The sequence below is a fragment of the Centrocercus urophasianus genome, unplaced genomic scaffold (assembly GCF_019232065.1).
Source record: "Centrocercus urophasianus isolate 14NV4802_14NV808 unplaced genomic scaffold, USGS_Curo_1.0 seq_18, whole genome shotgun sequence".
Lineage (NCBI taxonomy): Eukaryota > Metazoa > Chordata > Aves > Galliformes > Phasianidae > Centrocercus > Centrocercus urophasianus.
This window is the reverse complement of record NW_024884733.1, coordinates 11,039,045-11,050,191: the sequence shown is the minus strand read 5'-3', so window position 1 is coordinate 11,050,191 and position 11,147 is coordinate 11,039,045.

Sequence of the window (11,147 nt, the reverse complement as noted above, 5' to 3'; positions counted from 1 at the left end):
GTACTGTTCCAGTAAAGGTGGTCTGATTCGCCATTCTGCAATGTCAGAGATGTAACACAGAAGTAATTACAACAATCTAGCTTGCCAAGGTTTATCTTTTCTGGCATTAAATACATTACTGACTACAAAATCATTTTTAAATGCTCCAAGAGGGTTAAACCATGAAAGTAAAGACTATTAAGATGAAACTGGGGGAAAAAAAAAAAAAGACATACTTTAGCCAATTTATCAAAGCACTGGTGTTGAAGCAATTAAATAGCAATAGGAAAGTGTCATCATCCATCATTGTTAACTTTGGAAATCAGTTTTAGATTTATAACTAGGATAAAATGATTTAAACTCTCTGTAAAAGAAGATCGTGTGACAGAAATAGGAGAGTGAAGAAAATATTGCAGAGGTTGAGTGGGAAGTGGAAATCTGAAGAAACTGCATTTCATGGGTGCTTCTTTTTCTGACTTTTCGCTTTGGATGGGCTAGCAAATTATTATGTTTTCTTATGAATATACCGCATAGTCTGCCACAAATAAGATGAGTGATTCCAGAGAGAGCCTACCTCAGTGCTTTGGGATGATATTTGTCATTTTCAGACTAGATGAATGTCATTGGACTGTTTGCAAGAAGTAGGTGTTTTTTCTTTAATGAAAAAAAAGTAGTAAAAAAAAAAAAAAAAAGGGGTGAAAGTGCCATCTCTGAAAACATGCTTTCTCTGTGGAATCTTTTGCTCTCTGTGTTTGTATTTCTTACAGGGTTTCTTGGAGGAAGAGTAGGAAGGGGGGTTACAGGAGCAAGGAAATCAGATACTAGTGCATTCCTTAAATCAGTAGTCAGTAATAACGAGAAGCTGCACAATGCATAAATCATGACTGATAATTTTGAAGACATTGACTTTGCACATAAAAATAATAAAATCATTAACTAGCTGTAGCATCTTTTCTTCTATTTCAGACTATTTAGGAAACAGATTTTGCAGATTTAAAACTTCATGAAGTGAATGATCATTTCAGGTAGAAGGCCGTTAATAATATATATGTTTTCTAAATGATCTCTACTGGGAGCTGTGCTTCTTTTGCTACCACTTGCACATTTTCCAGATAATATGAGCTGTTTCCTGGAAGGAACTTCATCAAAACCCAGCTTGAATTTATGCTGGGTCTTCATGGAGAAATATGGATATAAACTGCTAAATTTCATATCTGGAGTAAATTAATTAAATGGCAGTCACTTTGCAAATGGCTTTTGCTCATTATAGTCAACTAATCATAATCAGTGATTGGCAAAATGTGAATTGCATGATTTGCTCAAGAGGCATGACAATTTTTTGGATTGGATAAATTACTTTATTAAGTTCTGCCTCTGGACAATGAGATTTCTGACTCACTGATCAGTGTTCTAAGAGATGAGTTATTCTGTGCGGTGAGTTGAATGGAAACTCAGTAGAGAAAGTTAGTGATGTGCACATCTGTACATCTGTAGTATAAAAAATTAAGAATATTCTAGTTGGGTAATGACCAAATACTTTTCAGCTCTGTAAAGTGGTTGGATGGGTGCAGAGCTGTCATCTTGGTGTGGACAGGTGTCAGCAATCTAAATACTATAATGACTTCATGATCCTCCCCAAAGGGAAAAAGAAAGCATATCAGTAATAGTCTCAGGTGGTACTGCAGTTCACCAGAATGAAGTAGTGTCTAACTTTGATGTACTTAAAAATAAGGACCGAAGTACTGTTCTTAGTTTCCGAAAATCTCAGAACAAGCAACCAAAAAATAAATAATTAAAATTGAACAATCTTCTTTAGAAGTTATTATCTAGACTAATAGATTAATGTTAAAAGTTTAATTTCTGATTTTTAGCACTTAACAGAAATAATCACAGAATCACAGAATTGTAGGGGTTGGAAGGGACCTCCAGAGATCGAGTCCAACCCCCCTGCCAAAGCAGATTGCCTACAGCAGGTCACACAAGTAGGCATCCAGGCAGGTCTTGAACATCTCCAGAGAAGGAGACTCCACCACCTCCCTGGGCAGCCTGTTCCAGTGCTCCGTCACCTCACTGTACAGAAGTTCTTGTGCACATTTGTGCGGAACTTCCTATGCTGCAGTTTCCAGCCGTTTCCCCTTGTCCTGTCTCCACTCACCACTGAAGAGTCCGGCCTCGCCATTCTGCCCCCCACACCTTAGACATTTGTAGACCTGGATCAGGTCCCCTCTCAGTCTTCTTTTCTCAAGGCTGAACAGACCCAGTTCACTCAGCCTTTCTTCATAGGAGAGAATCTCCAGGCCCTTCACCATCTTTGTGGCCCTCTGCTGGACTCTTTCCAAGAGATCCCTGTCTTTTGTATACTGGGGAGCCCAGAACTGGACGCAGTACTCCAGATGAGGCCTCACCAGGGCAGAGTAGAGGGGGAGGATCACCTCCCTCGACCTGCTGGCCACGCTCTTTTTAATGCACCCCAGGATGCCATTGGCCCTCTTGGCCACAAGGGCACACTGCTGGCTCATGGCCAACCTGTCGTCCACCAGGACACCCAGGTCCCTCTCCGCAGAGCTCCTCTCCAGCAGCTCATCCCCCAACCTGTACTGGTGCATGCAATTATTCCTCCCTAGATGCAAGACTCTACACTTGCTTTTGTTAAACCTCATCCGTTTTTTTTTTTGCCCAGCTCTCCAGCCTGTCCAGGTCTTGCTGAATGGCAGCACAGTCTTCAGGTGTGTCAGCCAATCCTCCCAACTTCATATCGTCAGCAAACTTGCTGAGGATGGCCATTATCCCCTCATCAAGGTCATTGATGAAGATGTTGAACAAGACCGGACCCAGCACTGACCCCTGAGGAACACCGCTAGTTACAGGCCTCCAACCGGACTCTGCACCACCAACAATGACCCTCTGTGCTCTGCCAGTCAGCCAGTTCTCAACCCACCTCACTGTCCACTCATCTATCCCACACTTCCTTAGCTTTGTTGTAAGGATGTCGTGGGGGACAGTATCAAATGCCTTGCTGAAATCAAGGTAGACTACATCCACTGCTCTCCCCCCATCCACCCAGCCACAGACAACATCATAGAAGGCCACCAGATTGGTCAAGCACGACCTCCCCCTGGTGAACCCGTGCTGACTACTCCTGACAACCTCCTTTTCTTCCAGTTGTCTGGAGATGACATCCAGCATAAGCTGTTCCATCACCTTTCCAGGGACAGAGGTGAGGCTGACTGGCCTATAATTGCCTGGGTTTTCCTTCTTGCCTTTTTTGAAGACCGGAGTGACATTGGCTATCCTTCAGTCTTCAGGCACCTCCCCCGTCCTCCAAGACCTCCTCAAAGATGACAGAAAGCGGTTCAGCAATCACCTCTGCCAGCTCCCTCAGCACCCGTGGATGAATCCCATTGGGTCCCATGGATTTGTGAACATTGGTGATACCTAGGAGCTCCCGGACCACCTCTTCCCTGACTGAAGGGAGGTCTTCCATTCCCCAGATCCTCTCACTAACCTCCAGGGTCTCGGATTCCCGAGGGGGAGCTTTCTCACTGAAGACAGAATTTTTAAGGATTCAAACAGGTGACATGCAAAAGACTTAGATTAAGTGCCAACAACATTTGTCAGAAAAATGATTATATTGCTTATTAGGTGAGTTGCTATTGCTAGAAGAAATAGCCAAGCTTTATGTTAGTTCCAAGTAGCTGAAATAGTAGCAGAAGTTGCCGCAGAAGAAATAACAATCTTCAAAAACAGCAGTTTATTATGTTTTCAGATTGTTCTTGATAATTTGAGTTTGAAAATGAGCTCATGTTCCCAAGAAATCTTTGAATATATCTTTTCCCTAGTGATGTCAAAAAGTGAGAGTAGTAAAAGACTAGATATCTTCACAAGTCCTGCCATGTTTATTGTACTGTTATGGCTGTACCCGCAGTACTGCTACAGTGTGGAAGCCAGAGCAATGCTAGCTGCTATTCCTTAATCATGACTGTAGTAGGCTTCTAGTACTTCCTTTGAAATCACAAATACAAGTAATTTACTTCAGCAGTGGTACTTGGAAAACAGGCTGCTTCAGAATTGCACTACGTGTCTGCAAAGTAATTATCAGCTTGATATTTAAAAGCAGAATCAGAAGGCAGACTGTCTTCCATGACCCTGTGAGGAATGTTCTTCATAATAGAAGGTGCTGAGAAGCTGAGATCCCCTACTATGGAACACAGAGTAACTCAGCTTAAGTAATTTAGCAGAAGAGAAAAGATATTAATTTATCTGAAGGACTAAACAGAATCCTTCAGAGCACTGTCATTAAGTGTGACATTCAGCAGAATTCCATTGTTTTCAGACATAAAAAATAAAAATTCTGGTCTGAAAAAATGCATGTATGATAGTCTACAAAGTCCTGGAGTGGTGCATTCAGAAAAAACACACCAGGGACTCTTCTCTAAATATCAGATCTTGTAAGAGTTGTATTTAAAAAAGGATAATCACTGCATGGTTGCAGTATATAGTGATATTTTTCATTACAGAATAGCTAAAACTAGACCTCAGTAGGTTCCACTTCCATGATTTCATTTGAAAATATTCCATCATTTCTCTCCTTAACAGTATCTTCCACCAGTGTGAAGTATGGGGGGAAAAAGAACCAACCAAACTCACTGATTAACTTTAGTCACTTTGCAAAAAATACAGAAACTTTAGAACATAGAGAAGGACAAAGCTCGGCTATTTGGAAATGCATTGAAAGGGAAATACATTTTATTGAAATTGGTTAAATGATTTCTAATACACAAACAAATGAATTAAGGACTATATATCAAGCTGATAGAGGTGCACAGAAAAAACGGAATTTCGGGAGCAGAATAAATATAATTTGCAAGGATATACAGATCATTTTAAAAATGTGCAATAATAAATCTCTTAAGGATCAGTAAACAAAAAAAGTTGTGTTATCTTGGTGACGTGGTTCTATTTGAATTTCTTCCAGTTAAGGGGAACTGAAAGAACAAAGTCATATAAGTAAATGCAGTACATGCAGATGCAAAAATGGATGAGGAGTTGTTAAAGCAAAACTGGCTACAAGAAAAACTATTGGAGACTGTCAGAAACTAGTACAGATAGAACACCAGCTTGTGTGTGGTGATAGTTGGTATCAAGTGATAGCTGGCCATAGAAAATTTGGCTTGAGATTAGTTTAAAATAGTCTGTCCATGGAGATCTTGTTAAATGAGTTTGTTATAAGAATAAACATTCTGGAATGCTTCCTTGTAATTAATATTGGTTTGTTAAAGAAACAAGACCCTAGGTTACAGATGACTTTTTGATCAGCAGAAAGCTTTCGAATCAGGTCATTGCATGTATATTCACTGGTTTATTAGTAATACAAATGGATATTCTGGGCTGAAAAAGAAATTTGCCTTTCAAAGAAATTAGAAAAAAAATGAGCTTAGATATTTCAGTTCTTTTGAAAAATTGGTAGAGACTTGAAAAATGCGTAGTTCATTATGTAGCAGGATACTACATGTAGCCATACGGAAAGTGCAAAAGTGAGCCTGGGATGGGTTAGAGCCTGGGAAAGCAGACCACAAAAATGTACTTGCTATCGACATTCAAGCACTCTTGTTTCATCCTGAGATCTGATTGTTTTGCTGCTGGCAAAACATTTGTAGTTTGTTTATTCTTAAGATAAATATTTGAGCTGTTCAGAAGTTGATTGTAGTGTGCTTTTTGATTCTTTAGAAATCATGGTTATGGTTTCTTAAGCAATATAAATTGCCAGATTCTTTCCTTAGCAAACTGTTTTCTCCATCTCTTATCAGTGTATTTAATAAGTGATGCAATGACTCTGTACAAATTTTCAGTTTATTTTTGTACGTGGATGTAGAATGTTCCTGTAACATAGATTCCCAGATCTAGATCTCTCTTCAGATCTCTGAAAATTCAGACCTGGCTCTAGATTTTCTATCTGTATTAGGGAGGTGTAGACTTAGATTTGCTGAAGTCATCCTAGTATGGACTCTCCTAATGGTTCCTTGAGAAAAACTGCATAACTAATTTTCCCTGCATAGAACTAATTTTGGACTGTACAGTAAGTTCAGAACTGACAGCAAAACATAAAACAGTATCCCAACATGTTTCATGATTACTTTCATTTCTCCTACAAATTCCCAAGTGCACACAGTAAAATCTCATGGCTTTAAATCCGTTGAGATGATTGTCACTCCCAGAAACAGACTAAATATGTTGCATTTGTAAATAGTTATTCTGAAATATGAGACAGTGTAGTGAAGATTAATTGTGTGATGCTATCCTTTCTCAATGCATATATTTAACTTGAAATATAAAGGAAATGAAATGATGGCAAAGACAAGGCTATTTTAAACTGCTTTTAGTGGGCTAAAAAAAGCATTTAATTCAGAAGGTATTGTTCCTGTGTTACTGCCACTTTATCTTCTCCTAGACTCTGTAAGGGTTCTAGAGCCAAATGAAACTAGCATGAGAGTGAAACTTGGGAATCAAGAGCTTGAGGAGATGAATCACAAGAATGGAAAAATTTCTTTATTTGACTCGGTATTAGAAGTCAGATGCATTAAGTATGCATTCAGGAGAGAGTGAATGGAGTCTTTAATGCAGCTTGCTTGGCAGTCATGAGAATGTAGCTATAATGGCCTTTTAGTAGGGTGAATATATCTGGTTTTCCCATTGATGACACTGGCTTAGCAGTGCAGGCTTTCTGACTTCATAGTCTAATGCTTACTTCACAAGATGCTTCATTTCTCCTTATGTAATTAATTGGAAACAACATTGTTTCAAGCCACAAAACGCAAGTACTTCTTCATTAGATTAAACAATTTTTCAGGAGTCTGCTAAACAGAAGAAGAGATAAAACTGGCCCTGCAGTCTACACATGAAAACTTTCAAATTTTAAATATAAGGTAACTGTAGAGAAGATAATCAAACGTATTACCCATCACTTAGACAGCCTGCAGAAAATTGGCTGAAATGGCCACACAGACCCTTTAACAATGAAATAGAAACTGAAAGACTGGCAGTTGCTAATATTGGTGTTTTGGAAAAGAAAAGCATGCCTGAAGGAGAATATGGCTTATCAGATGTTGGAGGACAGATGATAAATTCCATATTACTTACAGCCATTAGTTATGCCAAGGGCATATGAGCTGCAACACAACTATAACACAGCGTCCTGTTTTAAGCATTACAAATATAACTGCTAGGATAAAAGCCTTCCAGCATTCTGTACAGACAGTTACATTAATGCACAAAGTCAGCGTTTAGTAATTACAAATAGTCCAAGACGATTCACAATCTGTATTTGTGCTGTAATTTATTTGGGTTTGTGACACAGCAATCTATTGTAAAAATGGGGAAAAAAAGGAAGAATACTATGTAGACAAAGACTTATGAGATAAAAGAACAACTATGGAAGAAGAAGGGTATTATTGGGTATTATCCCAATAAAAATAGCATATTAAAATGTAAATAAATTTACATAGTTACAGAATAACCTGAGATTTAATGAATAATTCTTTTCAACTAGATGCAATCAAGGTAAAGAAATGAGGAGCAGTAGGAGTATGAGCTTACACCAATCAGTGGAACATCATAATGGAAAGCCAAATGAGCTAACGTTCTTTGTCCCTTATTATAGCGGCCCTTTTAAATAAGATTTTTCCTCAATCTGGTAATCCCACTAGGTAATATATTAAAAGTTTACCAGAAGAAAATTACTGTGTTTGAAAACGGAGCTCTTTCACATTGAGGGAGATTGAAACTGAAGAGTAAGAACTAAGGCTGACATAATTCAAGAAACAGACAATGCACTGTTACAAATGTTACAATGCACTGGGACTCTCAAGCTGTCCTGAGCTAGTAGAAAATGAATGCCTCAGCACGAAGAGATCTCTAGGCTATATAATATTGTTCTCTTGCTCACTGTCTTTGTGGTCCTCTGAGATGATCACTTGTTGGCAGCGCAGGCTTCAGTCAGCTCTGATTTATGTTATGATGAGCAGGTTCTCCTGGCAATGCCAAGATTTTGGTAGTGCAAGAGATTTATGGTGATATTAGTCCTCCAATCTTATACTGGATATGTGTCAGTGGTTTCTGAAAAACAAACCTGTAATCTTTAGAAAATTGCAGCAAAAATGACAGGTTCTAGTGCTGAAATACAGTTTAGGAGGAGGAGGAGTGCTGTGTAACTCTTTCCTCTGAGTTTCTTAGAAACAGAGTTTGCATGTGTACAGTGTGTTCTTCAATGTTGTTTTCTCCATGCATGCATTACTACCCAAATCTCGTTTAGTTTTATTGAAGCATAAAGAAATTCAAATATGAATAAAATTTCCTATGAATAGTACCTGTTAAATCTCCAACCTTAGTCCAACAAGCAAGTGGAGAAATTTTCTTGCTACAATTTTATTGTACTTCATAAATGAAATTATGGCAGAAAGTCTGTTTTGAAACTGTTAGGCATCCTTTTAAAGAGTTCTGTAAAATATAAAAATTTCTAAAAATATAAGACATCATTGTTATCACTTAATACATTGTACTTCAATAACAGGTGAACAGTTATCGTTGACTTTAAAAATTACGTACTCCTGTTTGGTTCCTGAACCAGAAGCACAGAAGTAAATCACTCTAGACGTGTCTTCTCCTGCAAGAAAATCACTGGTTTGTACTATGATTATATTAGACTGCATTTAAAATAAATACTTTTTTTTTTGTAGCTGTGGGAACACTAACAAAGAAATTAATGAACTGGAAGTCCCCTAACTCATAAAGGGAGCAGAGAATGCCAGTTGTGTGTTTTCAAAATGAAGTCCTTTAACTTCAGGCCACACAATTTATGCCACTTAGCACACACTGATTGTACCACTGTTTTTCCTTTTTCATAGCACAGAGTTTTAGATCTTCTCATTCCAGCTGGCACGTTCCTGATGCATAGTAGCAAGATATGAGTGACAAATCTAACTCTTAAAGATAAATTCAGTAAAGTTATTTTTTAGAAACTTTAGAGCAAAAAAAAAAGAGCTGTATGACATCAGTCTTTCTTTGAGGAAAATAAGTTTATTTCCAATTTAAGAAAAAGATCTTATAACCTTTTCAGCATAAAGCAGATACAGTTATGCATTTCAGCCATATTTCTAGTATGACATGAGGCTTAGAGTTAATAAGAAAATGTGCCTCTTTTTTTTGTTGTTGGTGTAAAAATAGAAATACCATTGCATCATCTGTGCATTTTCCTAAACTAATTAATAAAAAAAAAAATATCAAACTGAAGATACCCAAGATCTGGGATACACTGCTTAGAGAAACTGTCCTCTTCAACAGTAGATGGGCTTAAGCACTGGTTAAATTAACAGTTGATCAGTGATGCAAATATGTTAAATCATTCAGATTTTCAAAAACAGGTTAAAGGAATCTTTGAACTTTGCTGGGTTTATTTTCAATGGTTCTGTTGGTAGTTTGGATGAAGATAAAGACTGTGAAATTCACTTCAGGAGGGAGTGAGTGAACTGGGAGGATTAAAAAAATAAAAAATACAAAAAAATCTGAAGTACCTGAGAAACTTTTTCTCTTTTCATATAAGATGGAAGGGGGAAAAAAATTACTTGGATAATGCATTCTATTAAAATGGGCTTTACTCTTAAAGTGCAGCAGAGTGACAGAAAATGTGCTCTTCTGATAAAGATGACAAGAAAACAGGATACAAAAGCCAGGAACTGAAATCTAGCTTCTGGTCTGCCAAAAAGTCAAATAGAAGAATCCTGCTTTCTTACTTTACATAAGCCAATTGTGCCTCTTGCCTTTTCTTCAAACTAGTTGTTTGATACATTTTGATTCTTTTTAAGACTCTTTGGTTCTTGTGTATCTTTTCTTTGTGTTTGCTTGTTTGCTAAGGCTGTGAACTGCAGAGATAGCATAATGAAGGTTAATGGAGCTCTCAGATTCATGGAACTCATATGAATTAGAAATAACTACTAACACAGAGGAGGCTCAACAGCATCAAATCTAAAAATACTTCACACAGAATTCATAATGGACTAAACACTTGCAAACAGCTGCAATGTAATTTTGCCAAACTGAATAAAAACAAATGCCAAGGAAGCGTCAAAGTGAACAAAGGAAGGATCCCTCCCATTTCCCTTTAAAAGTATTTTTTCCTACATTATTCCTTTCATAGAAAGAGATAGCATAAGAATAGAAAGAGGAAGAAACATGAAAAACCAATCAGCTCTGAACCATTTTCTTTTTCTTCCCATTGGTAAAAGAATATATGTTCCTGAGAGCTCTCATCATTTGAAGCCAGGCACACAAACAGTATTCTCCCCTTATTTAGGTAAACACTGCAAGCATTACAAACTCAGCACTATATAGTGAAATCAACCGTGTACCTGCTGAGGAAAAAAAAGAAAAATGGGTCCTGGTCTGCTGTTCTTGCGACAGAATGCTATACAGAATTTCAAGCAGGGCAGAATACAGGAACAGATACAGCTTTGCCTTTTCTCTTCCCAAGATACCTGCCACTGCAAATGAACAAGTGTGACAAGCATAAGAATTTTTTTCCTTATACTAAAGCAATAATTAACATCACTGGGAGGAAGGGGAAACAATCGTTTCATTGTGCTGCATTCATGTAACAGTACAGCAACCAAACACTTATTAAGAACTGCATCCTGAGGGTATAATGTAGGTGACCTATATAGTTTCCAAAGACTTAATCTTCTAAAGAAAGGAAGAATGCTCATAGATTATCTGGAAATGAATTTTACTCTATACAGTGGAAAAGCTTGAAGGGTTTTGAACTCGTATTTCCTTAAGAGATCACTCGGCAAATAATTTACTGCACTTTCATCCTTTCAGGTTCAGTCAGTAAAGAGCAGACAAATTTTACATTATGGATTTCCTGATGGGCATGCTGTGGAAAATCCAGGGAGATGGAAGCTGTCCCAGCAGCCCTGTTAGTCAGCCATCTCCCAGGTGCCAGAGGAATACCTCAGAGGGCCTCTGCGGAACTACCACATGTGAGTCAATTGCAGGATATCCAGTCTCAGGTTCTTTGTTCAGCAAAATTTTAATTTACAGAAGGTCATTAAGTATTTAAGCCCTCAGTAAGTCTGACTGAACTCATCATTTCGTTCTCTTTGACTTACAAATTGCTT